The following is a 12,460-nucleotide window of genomic DNA, read 5'->3' as shown; positions in this document are numbered from 1 at the left end:
TAAACTTCTTTTAAATATCAGAATATCGTTGAATGATTTTAATATCTATTGCAAAATTACACGCACCCCAGGTTTATCATTTTTCAATCACAAAAATTTTTAATAGATAATGACTAAAATTTTAAAATCAAAATTTATCGAAATAAATTTTATGGGATTAAGAAAAATTATTTTCTACTTTTTAGTACTTTTACACGAACTTGGTATATTAAAAAGTTTTTAATTTGATTTTACTTTTTTTTTTATTTACTCTGTTTTGTGAATCATTGTTGATTTTTTTTTAATTTCGTTAACTAAAGTCAGAAATATATATTTTCTATCATTCTGGGAGAAACTTTCTTACGAACACGAATATGGAAGCTTCAAAATCGCATAAATTTAACCTCTATTACATTCGGTTTCTACTCTTGTATCTTCAACTCTCATAGTTAGCTTTTGAATCAAAAATTTTACTCTAAAATTATAAACTAATAACTTCATTTAATTTTTTACAACTCCACTAATTACTGTATTACTGAGGTCGGTGCGCAAGAGTCTTAATTTTCTTTGCTCTAAAATAAAACAAAAACACAATTTCCAATTCAGGTTTAACATTTTTAATTTTTTTTTTCTAACTACATTAATTCCGTCAACTTACATATTTCAAAATTCGTGTTTTCTAATTAAAAATCGCATAGGGCAAAGTTCTTCAATTTTAAATAATTACAACTCAATCTACTTTCACTTCGTATATTTACCAAGGTTAGTACTTTACTTAAAATTTAAATTTCCTTTTTGTTTTTGCCTCCTCTTCGCTTTTGCTATTCGGCAATCGATTTCCTTTCCAACGAATTCATAGACTCCCTTTGCTGCTACACTTAAAATGCTCGTAGCTAATTCTATACGTACGTACGAGTGTGTCTGTGTATGTGCATTAGTGACGAGCAATTCGATTGGCAATTTAGCAGCAATCCTGGCCACAAATCACAAATCCTTTCAATTAGGATGCGTTCATTTAATTCACTCGTTCTAATCTGGCTCCACATCAAAGTCACAAATTATAGTGACATAGGATGCAGGCAAGCAGGGCGGACAAGCAGTCAAAGAGTCATGGAAAACCCAGCATTACAGGCAGATGTACATATGTACATCACTATTACTATATAGTTTTCTATATGTATGTACATATGTATGTATTTAGTCATGCAAATGCCAACGAGTTGTCTGACTTACTGAAATATTTCCATGTTGTTGATGTCGTTGCTTCGCGCCAACAGCAGCAGCAGCAGAACATCTATCAGATGAAGGCNTCAAAGAGTCATGGAAAACCCAGCATTACAGGCAGATGTACATATGTACATCACTATTACTATATAGTTTGCTATATGTATGTATGTATTTAGTCATGCAAATGCCAACGAGTTGTCTGACTTACTGAAATATTTCCATGTTGTTGATGTTGTTGCTTCGCGCCAACAGCAGCAGCAGCAGAACATCTATCAGATGAAGGCTGTGCCTTAATTTAATTTCTAAAAGCTTTCTCTTATGTACATATGTATTCACATAAAGGCGCATACACATACATATGCAGTATATGCTTTCATATACATATATTTACATATGTGTATGCATGGTTGTAACCAAAAATGGCCAACAAAAATTTTCGTGCTGCTAACGAAATTTCATCATCCTCACTTACTGGATTTAGTTCGGCCCTTAGTGGGATGATGGTGCTTTCAACCGGCCGGACGTCGAATACATATTTACAAGTAAAACAATCACGACATACATACAAGTTTACTTTTGCAGTCTGCAGGAAAATCGAATGGTTATCTATGCAGGCAGTTAAGGCTGCAGTTTTTAGTTCCGTATCGAAGGGGGTACTGCTGGATCTTTAAATCAGATAAAATTTGTATTTACGGTAAGCGAGTATTATAAATGTCATAATTTTTAATGCCAATGCAATGCTTCCTCGCCTTACACCAGCACAGGTATGATGAGTGGCTTCTATAGTGTGATCTTTGTACCCCGAGAGAGGACTTTACTTCTAAATTGCCCACTCATTCCAAAGTAGCACTTGTTGGCAAGAGTTATTCTCCGTTAGATTTCAAGGCTGACATTATGATTGGTGACAATGCTTGGTTCCCATATAAACGAAGTTGTCTACTTTTTCAGACATGTAACTCTCAACAGTGACGTGCGTGCCAAGACGCGTATGCTTCGTTTTGTCCTCGTTCACCACCAGACCAATTCGCTTTGCTTCTCTATCTAATCCCGATAATACCGATGTCGGCGGCCTAGCCAGCAATTTTACGTTCTTGTAAAGTATTGTGCGTGAGCGGTTCAGTTCTTCTCCAACATCAGATTAAAGAAATCACACGAAAGGGAGTCACCTTGTCTGAAACCTCGTTTGGTATCAAACGGCTCGGAGAGGTCTTTCCAGATTCTGACAGAGCTGATGGTAGTGCTTAACGTCATTTTACACAGCCTTATTATTTTCGCGAGGATATCAAATTCAGACATAGCGGGTTCGTCTTCTCCACTACTTGCAGTGCTGCTGCCATTCAATAGGGTGGAAAGGTGTTACCTGCATAATTTAAGTACGTTCTGGACATTAGTCTCTAGGTCGCCATGGTTGTTCTTAAAGGAGTTCGTCCTGGTCTTGAAACCTTCCGTAAGTCGCCGTTTGCACTCACGTATTTCGACCTGTCTCTTCTTATTGCTTCCTTCTTCAGTTCCCAATAACGGTACCACGTGGCTCGCGTTGCGCCCGAAAACCTTACATTGAAAATTAAATGAGGAAGGCATCAGTCCTTGAAACGATATCAGCGGACAAGAAGTAGATATGAGCGCCATTTACGAGCTGGGGTTCACTTTTGGGGAAGTGGGCTTGAAATTAGCTCTTTGAACGCTGGGACCAAACTAGAACATGTGCAGTTTGAAAGTTCTTCGTTTAAAGTATCTTCTTATTTGAGATCAAAAATCGCTTATAAACATATTAACTCAGTTAGCTGGAGGATGATGAGATGGAATCACTTCAATACTATCTTCTGTACAGCTTTAGGGAACTTAAGATTTCAGTTGCAGTGCAGTTTTGCAGTTTACAACCGACCAAGTGGTCTCGGAGATCGTTGTAAACCTTGTCAGCGGTCTCGCAATTGGCTTGCAGAGTTTCATAGATTGAGTAGTGGTTGTCGTTCAAAATCACATGGTATCACAAAGTATATCCAATTGGGGACTATCACCTAAACCAACCTTACTTAATCTAGAAAAATCGAAAGGAGCTTGGCTCGAGACTCCTAAATAAAAAAACTTATTATATTTTACTTTACATACATTTTCCTGCCAGGTTATAACTTGTAATCCGTATGCGTATTCAACTCATAGTTAAATACTAAAAAGGAATTCGGAAGCAGCGTAAAAAGGCAAAAATGTAGAAAAAATTGCCAAAAGCAACTAAAAAACAAGGAATAACAGCTACGAAAGAATGATGGTACGAAAGAACTAAATGGCGAAAATTCTTCCAAAAATAGTAGTAACGGCAAAAGTTGAATGCGAGATGCCGCAANCGGCATGTATGTGCCTATGTGGCATGCAGGGCCTGACTTTGTGCCGCGCTCAGCGTACGATATGCGGTATTCATAGGCGCCCAATTTAATAGTGACAGGCAACCTTTTCGTTAGCGCCATAACCAATGAAGCAGACACAATGCCCAATAGGCACGCGTACACACATAAATTCGCACACAAGCGCCGGTAAAAAACGGCTGCTGTTTTTGAGCTGCATATAAATGTCAACAATTTGCTGCTAATGCCGCCAATACACAAATACTGAGTAAACAAGTCAACACACATACGCAACTACATATATTTGTATGCCTATTCGTGTTTAACGTATGAATGCTGAACTTTATCGTTTCCCCCCCCCCCCTTATTATTGCTTACCCACATCTTACTTATCTTACTACATATATGTATGTATATATCTACGATATTTAATCCTCTTTTCTCTTTTCCTGCAGATTCGCATGCACATCACGAACAAATGGCCAATCAACAGCCGCCTGGCATTATTGGCGGTGTACCTGTGCCCGGTCCAATGACCGGTGCGACCAGCGCCACTGCCAGTCCGGCCAATATTGGCGGTGTGGTAGGTGCTGGTGGTGTGCCCGGAAGTGTTGGCCTCGGCACATCCGCCACCGCAGCGGTCAACGAGTTTAGCATTTTGAATTCATTTTGGTTTGCCTTGGCCGCCTTCATGCAACAGGGCTGCGACATATCACCGCGTTCCATCTCCGGTCGCATAGTTGGCGCCGCTTGGTGGTTTTTCACGCTCATTCTAATTTCATCGTACACAGCCAATTTGGCAGCATTTCTCACAGTCGAACGAATGGTGACACCAATCAATTCACCCGAAGACTTAGCTATGCAAACGGAAGTGCAGTATGGTACGCTGTTGCATGGCTCTACGTGGGATTTCTTCCGGGTAAGTATTTACATACATACATACAATGTAGCGCATAGATTGTGTGCTAAATCGTGCATATACAGATATGTTAAGGTATAGCTATGAGGATGTGTTTGAAGATGTAGCGGAAGTAAGTATTTGACTCAGTGCGCATTTGGGAACATGCGTTATGCGAACGTATAATTTATGTTTGTATATACGCATTGCTGTAAAACATCTATCCGGCTATACATATTGGACTTAGCTTGGTCCGAAACAAAAAAAAAACTTCACTATTTGGCTCTTTCATTTACAAAGTGGTTCATTTCAAGTACCGACCGGTCCTTCCGGGGCATTTGTGGGCGCCCTTGCTTTTGGTGTCCATCTTTGAGTTCCAAGTTGAAAAATCTTTTCAACGAAATACTTACTTTGCCTTGTCCTCATCCACCTCTGGACATACCTCTCTTTTACCAGCTTCTCTAAGTTGGAAAATTATGCAATGGTGGTCCTGGTCTAGAGATCAGTGATATAAATATTGCTGGCTATCACAGAGTCCATCGTAGTCTGATTTTTCGACGTATACTCTACGTTTGGAGCTGTTCGAATTCAGTAATAGCATTTTCGTAGATTTCACGAAAAATTGGACTGTGATGGATTTCAGCTGGTATAACGCTTTATACGACCAGATTGAAGAAGCCAAACGACAGTTAGTGAGTGAGCAGAGCTCAAAATTGTGCTCAAAGCGACTCTACTCAGACGTTTGGACATAGGGACAGCTTCTTTTCGTACTTCCAAAAGTCTAGTCTAGGATCTTTTCGAAGATCTGGCTCATTGTAAGTGATGGTGGGCTCGCAAGGAATGAAATTTCCTGACCTCCTATTTATTCCTCTTCTCTCGGCATCACGCAGCTTTGGCCATTGATAGGGTATCTGGGATTTCTCGTATTGCACTGCTTTAGCAACATGGAACTCTTCGTCTTACGTGTCGCTTCTGCGTGGCTTTTAACAGACAACACCCTCTTCTGCAGGGGTACGATGAGGATGTAGAATTCCTTATTAAAATTTCGTGAATGCGCCGCGGCGGCTCTTGTGAGAAATTTCTTGGCTAACAGGTTTTTGACTGTTTATTTTCAAAGTCTAATTTAACAAAAAGGCATCGCCGTAAACTGCAATATGCCATCTTTAATGCCAAAGTATGCCTTCAGATGCCCCATTGCAGGTTATGTCAAAAAGTTGTTTATAACTTTAAAGTTGACTTATTTTGACTATAACTACAGGCCTATGACTTTTAGCAATGAATATTCTGAAAATTAAGTGAAATTAAAAGATATATGTTTTTATTTTCAAACCAATAAAAATTTAAAATTAAAAAAAAGAAAATTTTATAAGATAAGTTTCTAATAATTAAATGATAATAAAAGAAGTATGTTTCTTTTTAAAACAACAAATTCTAAAAATAGAAAAAAAAAATTGATTTTTCTCTTTAAAATAATAACTACAATCTAATAATTAAAAGGAAATTCAAACGAGTAATTTTTAAGCAAAAAACATAGTACCGTTAATTTTTCATGACCGTATGGTCGTATCTAAGCGAAATTAGTACGGGACCACCCTTGAGGCAAAGCCTTTCCGATAGAAAAATAATTATCGAAATCGGTTGGCGTGGTCCAAAAATAACAGCCATGTAAAAAAAAATATACATATATATGTATATGGGGCGTTCCACATCAAAATAGACGGCGTTCACACTTCATGTGTTTCATTTGTTTCCAATTTTTGGGGGTTGATGGATATACAGAAATAATAAACAAATATGAAATTTGAGCTTGATTAGTACATTTTTAAAAACTTTACAGCATAAAAACAAAAACAAATCGGTTTAATAGTTTTCCAAATATCTCGAAAATGGGGTGAGGAAAAAATTGGAAAAAATCACACATACACACATCAAACTTCTCAATAAAAAAATATACATATTTTAAACTTTTTTCTTGAAAAATTTTTCACATACAAATTTTTTGTTAAAACCAATTAGTTCCGACCAATTGATAACCTTCTCCTTTCTTTGAAGTCGGTTAAAAAGAGAATAAAAAAAGTGTAGCAAGTTATAAAATTAAAATTAAAAAGAGCAGAAAAGAAAAAATATAGAAAGAAAAAAAAAATCCAAAGTTTAAAGTAATTAAAAAAATATAAAATTTAAAATAAAAAATAAAAAATTAACTGTTAATAAAACTATTTGTTATAATGAAAGAAGTCTGATGAGGAAATGTGGTGATTTCCGAAATAGCTATCACTTCTACCATTTTTTCAAATTGTTGTTGCTTTTCCACAATAAGTTTTCATTAAAAAACGGCCTCGAGCTCAATAAAAGTTGTTGAATATTAAAAAAATTATTAAATCTGTATATACTTACAAAAGAGTAGTAAATTGTTTACTGGAAATATAAAAAATACAAGAGTAAAATATTAAATCTTCGTAGCAAGTATTTTAAAAATAATAATAATATTTTAAAACTACTGAATTGCTTATACTGAGTACTCGACACACTTTTATATTTATAAATTTATGTAAGTCGAAAAAAATGTTCACTTTAAACGGCTTAAAGCCAGTAAAATAAACGAATTATTATTACAAAAGTGGTGCCAATTAAATCAAGCATTGTCGATTCCGTGCATTAAACGTTAACAGACCTTTTTACAAGCACTACATATGTATGTATATGTTTCGAGTGTGAGTGTGCATGCATTAAAAAAAATGAAAATAAAATAAATATCTCAGAAGTTTCATTAATTGGCTGCTCGTTGATGCCAATGAAAATTCAAGTAACTTTTCACTTCATTTAATTTGCTGAATATTCAAGTTAGTTTTTGCTTTTCAAAAGTTTCTGTATCAGATGTAAGAGTGTGTGTGTGTGTGTGTGTTTGAGTGTTCGAATGTTTGAATGTTGATTTCTCAACCTGTGCGACGTAAGCGTACGTGTTTTTTAAGTATTAAGTCAAGCTTTGATGCATGCGCTAGCATTTGCATACACATAAACATTAGGATGCCTCACTACAAAAAAAGATCGCAATTTTTTTACCGAAATTATAAAATGTAAAATTTTTAAAGAAGTCCGCCAAAATAATTCGGAGAAGTAATAAAATTTGCGTGAGCTAAAACGATTTGAAAAAAAAACTACAAAAATTTAGTTTCTTATAAATAAAATAAAATTTTCCAAAAAACACCTCACACAGTAGAAGAGCTTAAGCTTAAAAGGTATGCATAAAAATGTTTGGAGATTTTATCAACGGAGTAAAAATAATAAAATTTTTTGGAGGTACTTTCAAAGCAGGCCAGCTCAAAAAAAATATTTTGGCGAAAAACTGAAAATTTTAAAAGTTTTATAATTCCAACGAAAAAGCTAGTACCATTTTTTTTTTTGTATGGAAAGTGATGCACCTTAATACACATACATATTGCATACATACGCTCATACGTACTGCAGCTGCTTGTTAAATTTAATTTTATCGATGTATGCTGCTGACTTTTGATATTCCGACCCATTTGATTAATTTGTGATGTGACTTCCACACACACACACACACACATCGACGACGACGAGCTGAATTTTTTCTTTGAATTTAAGCTTGCACTGATGTGCACACACACACACACATGTTGCTGAGTATGAAAGCATCTTTTTGTCCAGAGAATTTTGCTACAATCAAGAATACCAAAAAAAATAAAAATAAAATAAGTTTCGACTTTCCAAGTCTTCGAAGCACTTTAGTCCTGACGATTCTGATTCTGTTTCTGATTCTGAAAGTTGCAGTAATAAAATTTTTCTTTGATTGATTTACGCTGTCATGTCGTGTAATTGCCTGAAATCAATACCAGTACGAAAAGAATATGAAAAATATAAAATTTGATGAAAGTGAACTGAGCCTGGTTGTCAGCACAAATGACAACGTACCAGACAACCTGCAGCAGACAGCAGCATTTCAGCTGAATCTTGGTGGGTGGGATTGGTAAATAGGCAACTGATGTGGCACATCTGTGTGGCGTATGCTCGCCAGGAGATGCACATAAATAAAAACGATGTTGTGGCAGTGTTAAAAACTGAGGATGAGCAAATGATGTTGTGCATTGGGTATTCAAGTAAGCAAACATAGTGGATGCGAGTGGTCTTATAGAAATCTGAATATGGCAAAAACACAAAGGACTCTCTAGCTGTGAACATCCACTTAAATTCTAGCATGCACTTTCTCTATGCAAAATGAAGTTGGAGAACTATTCTTATATTCCATTGAGCTACCCTGAAATATAATGAATGAAAACTCTTCGCTTCATTTCGAATTTTAGCTTGCCAAGGGAGACTTTTTTGTTGCAGTAATTCACCCGAAAATCGAAGAAAGCTCTAAACTACATTCAAATACCTAGTATCTGCAGCAGGCACATATATATATATATATGCTTCCATAGTATTTGATATATAACATTTATTGTGAAGTCGAACTTGCAAAATCGACTCCAGTCAAATTAGTATATGCCTTTTCAAATCGGAAATTGGCGAGCCGATTGGACCGGATTAGGGGAAAATTCCCACTACACACTTTCGCATGTATGGAACGTACCACTTTTTCAACTTACTTTTCATCTCTCAAATGTCAGCACCAAAATCAAGTTTTATTGGTTAGCGGCGCCCATTCATATGTTGTTATTCATACACATGTAGAAACTGTGTCCGTGGATTTTTTGGTTATTATCCACTATGTTCATTTATGTGCTGCAATTGGTTGCAGCTCCAGCTGTGGACTGTCAAAAATAATTGCAGTGCATGCCACTCAAACGTCAATGATTTTTTGTGGCATATTTTTGAGAGCCATCATTCATAGCGCGGTCTTGTCGTGAAGCAGTCTACTACAAAGCTTGCGGTCGATTTACATTCTTACATTTAAATTTATTGTTAGATATGTACGTATGTATTTAAATTTTATGAAAACTTTTCAAACTCTAGTTTAATATTTCAAAGCGTGATGAATATGCAAAGTGACAGCGCATAGATTTTCGGTATACAAACATATGTATATGAGAAATAATTACCAATAAACTCGGTCTGAATTAAAATTGATTTATATACCTTTCATTCTACTAATGAAACTGCATAGCAGAAAAATTAGGGATATGTAATTCTCCCAAATAGATTCTTCTTCTTGTTTGGCGCTGCCAGCATCTAAGCAATTTTTAAGCGAGTTCAATAAAGCGCGACAGTTACTCCGCTTCTGTCGTAAAAGACGCCAACTGGAAATGCCAAGCAAAGCGCAACTGCTGCCAGCAACGGGATCCGCGTCGAATGCTTGCAGGCCTGGATCATTTATGTCCATTCGTACGAAATTTATTTTAATTCGCTGCACTATGTATATGCCCTTGTAAAGCACATACGCTCCTTCGTCTGCTGTATTCACCATCACCAACGTGGAAAACTTTTTCTCGAACACTCGATAAGTTACTACATGCTATGTGATCTATACTTCTGCAGAGCACAATGAGTGACTCCACAGTAGCACTTGTTTCAAAGTAGATGCTTATTAGTATTCGGACCAGAAAATGTCATCAGTATTGACTCCTTGCGCTAAGACAATAAGTATTTCGTATTTCCTCCTTCCGCTCCAGACCCACACGCTTGGCTCTCATACCAATGTGTGAAAAGACAGAACAGACTCAGATAGGTCTTTTCGAACTCTGACGCAGCTGGTGGTTTTGCTCAAAGTAATTTTATACAGACGTGTTAGTTTCGCGGAAATATGGAAACTGACTTTAAACTCGACAAACAGATAGTCGGTCATCCTCTCACGGGTCACTTCCAAGAATTTGGTGAATGATAGATTTACCAGGTCTGAACACACACCAAGAAAGTTTAATCTGTTTATTGACGGCGGGTTCTAGCCTTTCACACCGTACGTTTTATACAGACTTGCACGCGATGTTCCACAGAAGAACAATCGCTTATTGACGCATATGGCGTGGCCTCCTTCCTTGTGGATTGGCCAGAGCACATTTAAATTCCAGTTGCAAGCATGCATTAATCCGATCATATTCTTCTAAATAATTAATGCATGCACCTTTGCTGCAAAACACCTCGTTAAAGGCCCTGGCGAAGCCTATGAGCCACGGTTTGTTCGTCATGGAGGCTAAATTTTTTAAAGGTGTCACCAAAGATCCCTTCCTTTCCCACCCTGTCATTTTAATCGCCTTCCACGATTTTGATATCGTAATGGGGGCAGCATTCGTAAGTCTACTCCAAAAATCTCACCTTGATGCGTGTGATGTTTGGAGGCTCATGCACTGGGGTGAACGCCATTACTTGGCGGCGAAATGTTTCAGACACTTAATATAGGCTTCTCTATTCGTGTCGCAGCAGAATTAGACGTCGCAAGGTTCTTTGCTTTCATTCCCTTGTTTGGTCCCGCACATTTTTTGGAAGCCGGGGATGTAAACTTTTTCTTCGCGAAGGCTCAGCCAGCCAAGCAAAGGGAACTTCCAAATTAAAGATCTGAACACTTCAGGTGCTAATCCTCAAATCGTAGTCCCTTAAACGAGTGCCGTTGATTTATTAGAAAATAATTTTTTGTAACATTAGGGAGTTCTGCCCACCTCCTCTTACTTCAGCCGAAGAATCGAGTTGATGCATCTAGCATTCTGCCGTTATGTACAGATGGCTTTAAAATCATAGAAGCCATTGGTTCAGCCACCGTTGGGTCCATAATGAGACGATGATTGTCTATGGGAAATTTGTCAAGCGAAGGTCTACGCATTTAGTCGATCTTTATCCTTAATAAGATTAGGCAGCACTAAAGGCTCTATTGTCTTTTGGGGTTAAATTAGATATAATTCCTGAGTTCATTGAGATGCTTAACGCGCTTGAATACAGTGACATTCAGCCACGTTGAGCACCAGATCATAGACGACAGCTTAGCCCGGAAGGCTGCGGCCTCCACTCCCACAATGCTGAGCCATTTCTTGCCGCGGGTCCAAACACGATGAGGAAAAAAGTTAGCGTATTAGAATGAGAAAAAAGCACTAAAAGACGTTGGTAAACGAAACGCATACTAGGTTGGTAAAATCTAAAAAGATATGGGCTTCAAATTAATTAGTCTCTCTAAAGATACATTAGGGATTATTAGAGCCTTTTTATAAGGGTTCTGCAGACTTAGAGGCCATCTGCTTAAGTGGTTTGGTCAAATTATATCAGCCAAAATTAGGCACCCAGTTTTCCACACAAATTTCTTACACTACCTGCGTTGGACTATAACTTAAACTAACTAACTAAGTTTCACAGCTAATTAAAATACAATTTTATAGTTGTAGGTCAGCAGTGTGCCGTTAAATATGTAGTTGCATATCAAGTAGCAACTAAAACTCGTAATTGAAAATAGTTTCGAACAAAATCTCAATAAATCCTTGCACACGTTCTAGCAATAAACTGAACTTTCGATAATCTTCTGTATTTGTACGAAATATTCCATACTCAATTTGAGCTACGGGTACTTCCTTCGAGCACCTTTTGTTGGAGTGAACTATGTATTTGTAAGCATCTCACATATTTCATCATGCAGGAAAATTTATTAATTTAATTGAATTTTCGACGCCATCCACGCATGGAGTGCCCACACAAAGGTATCAGCAAAAAAAAATAAGAAAATTATCAGCATCGGCATACAATAATTGCGCGATTTATTAAAATTCTACGAATTTTTCCAAATATTTCCGTTCTGCCACACAAGACACCCCCGCTTTGGCCAACCGAACACTTTTAAGATCCTTTTACAAATTCTTCGCCCCAACAGCTCTTTTTGGCAAAAGCTACGGCATCACAAAAGCAATTTTCAGCAGCCATTCTTTCCGATTTCCGTATGTTAAAGTAGGCATACGCCCGTACTATGTAGGCCTACACACATGCATATGTACATACATAAATATGTTTTTGAGTTAATGCACACATCCATGGTAAAGTACCATTTCATGGTGCTTGGGTACGGCCGTAATGGCGTTTTATG

The 12,460-nt window shown here is 37.1% G+C and overlaps 1 pseudogene; it reads left to right on the top strand.

The window, feature by feature from the left end:
• LOC108369300 (glutamate receptor 1-like) overlaps positions 1 to 12,460 on the top strand; it is a 56,577-nt pseudogene that overhangs the window by 19,366 nt on the left and 24,751 nt on the right.

Source organism: Rhagoletis zephyria, unplaced genomic scaffold (genome assembly GCF_001687245.7).
Source record: "Rhagoletis zephyria isolate East Lansing unplaced genomic scaffold, Rhagoletis_zephyria_1.1 Rzeph_scaffold_03596, whole genome shotgun sequence".
In the NCBI taxonomy this organism is placed as follows: Eukaryota; Metazoa; Arthropoda; class Insecta; order Diptera; family Tephritidae; genus Rhagoletis; species Rhagoletis zephyria.
This window is presented reverse-complemented; position numbering and strand designations above follow the sequence as displayed.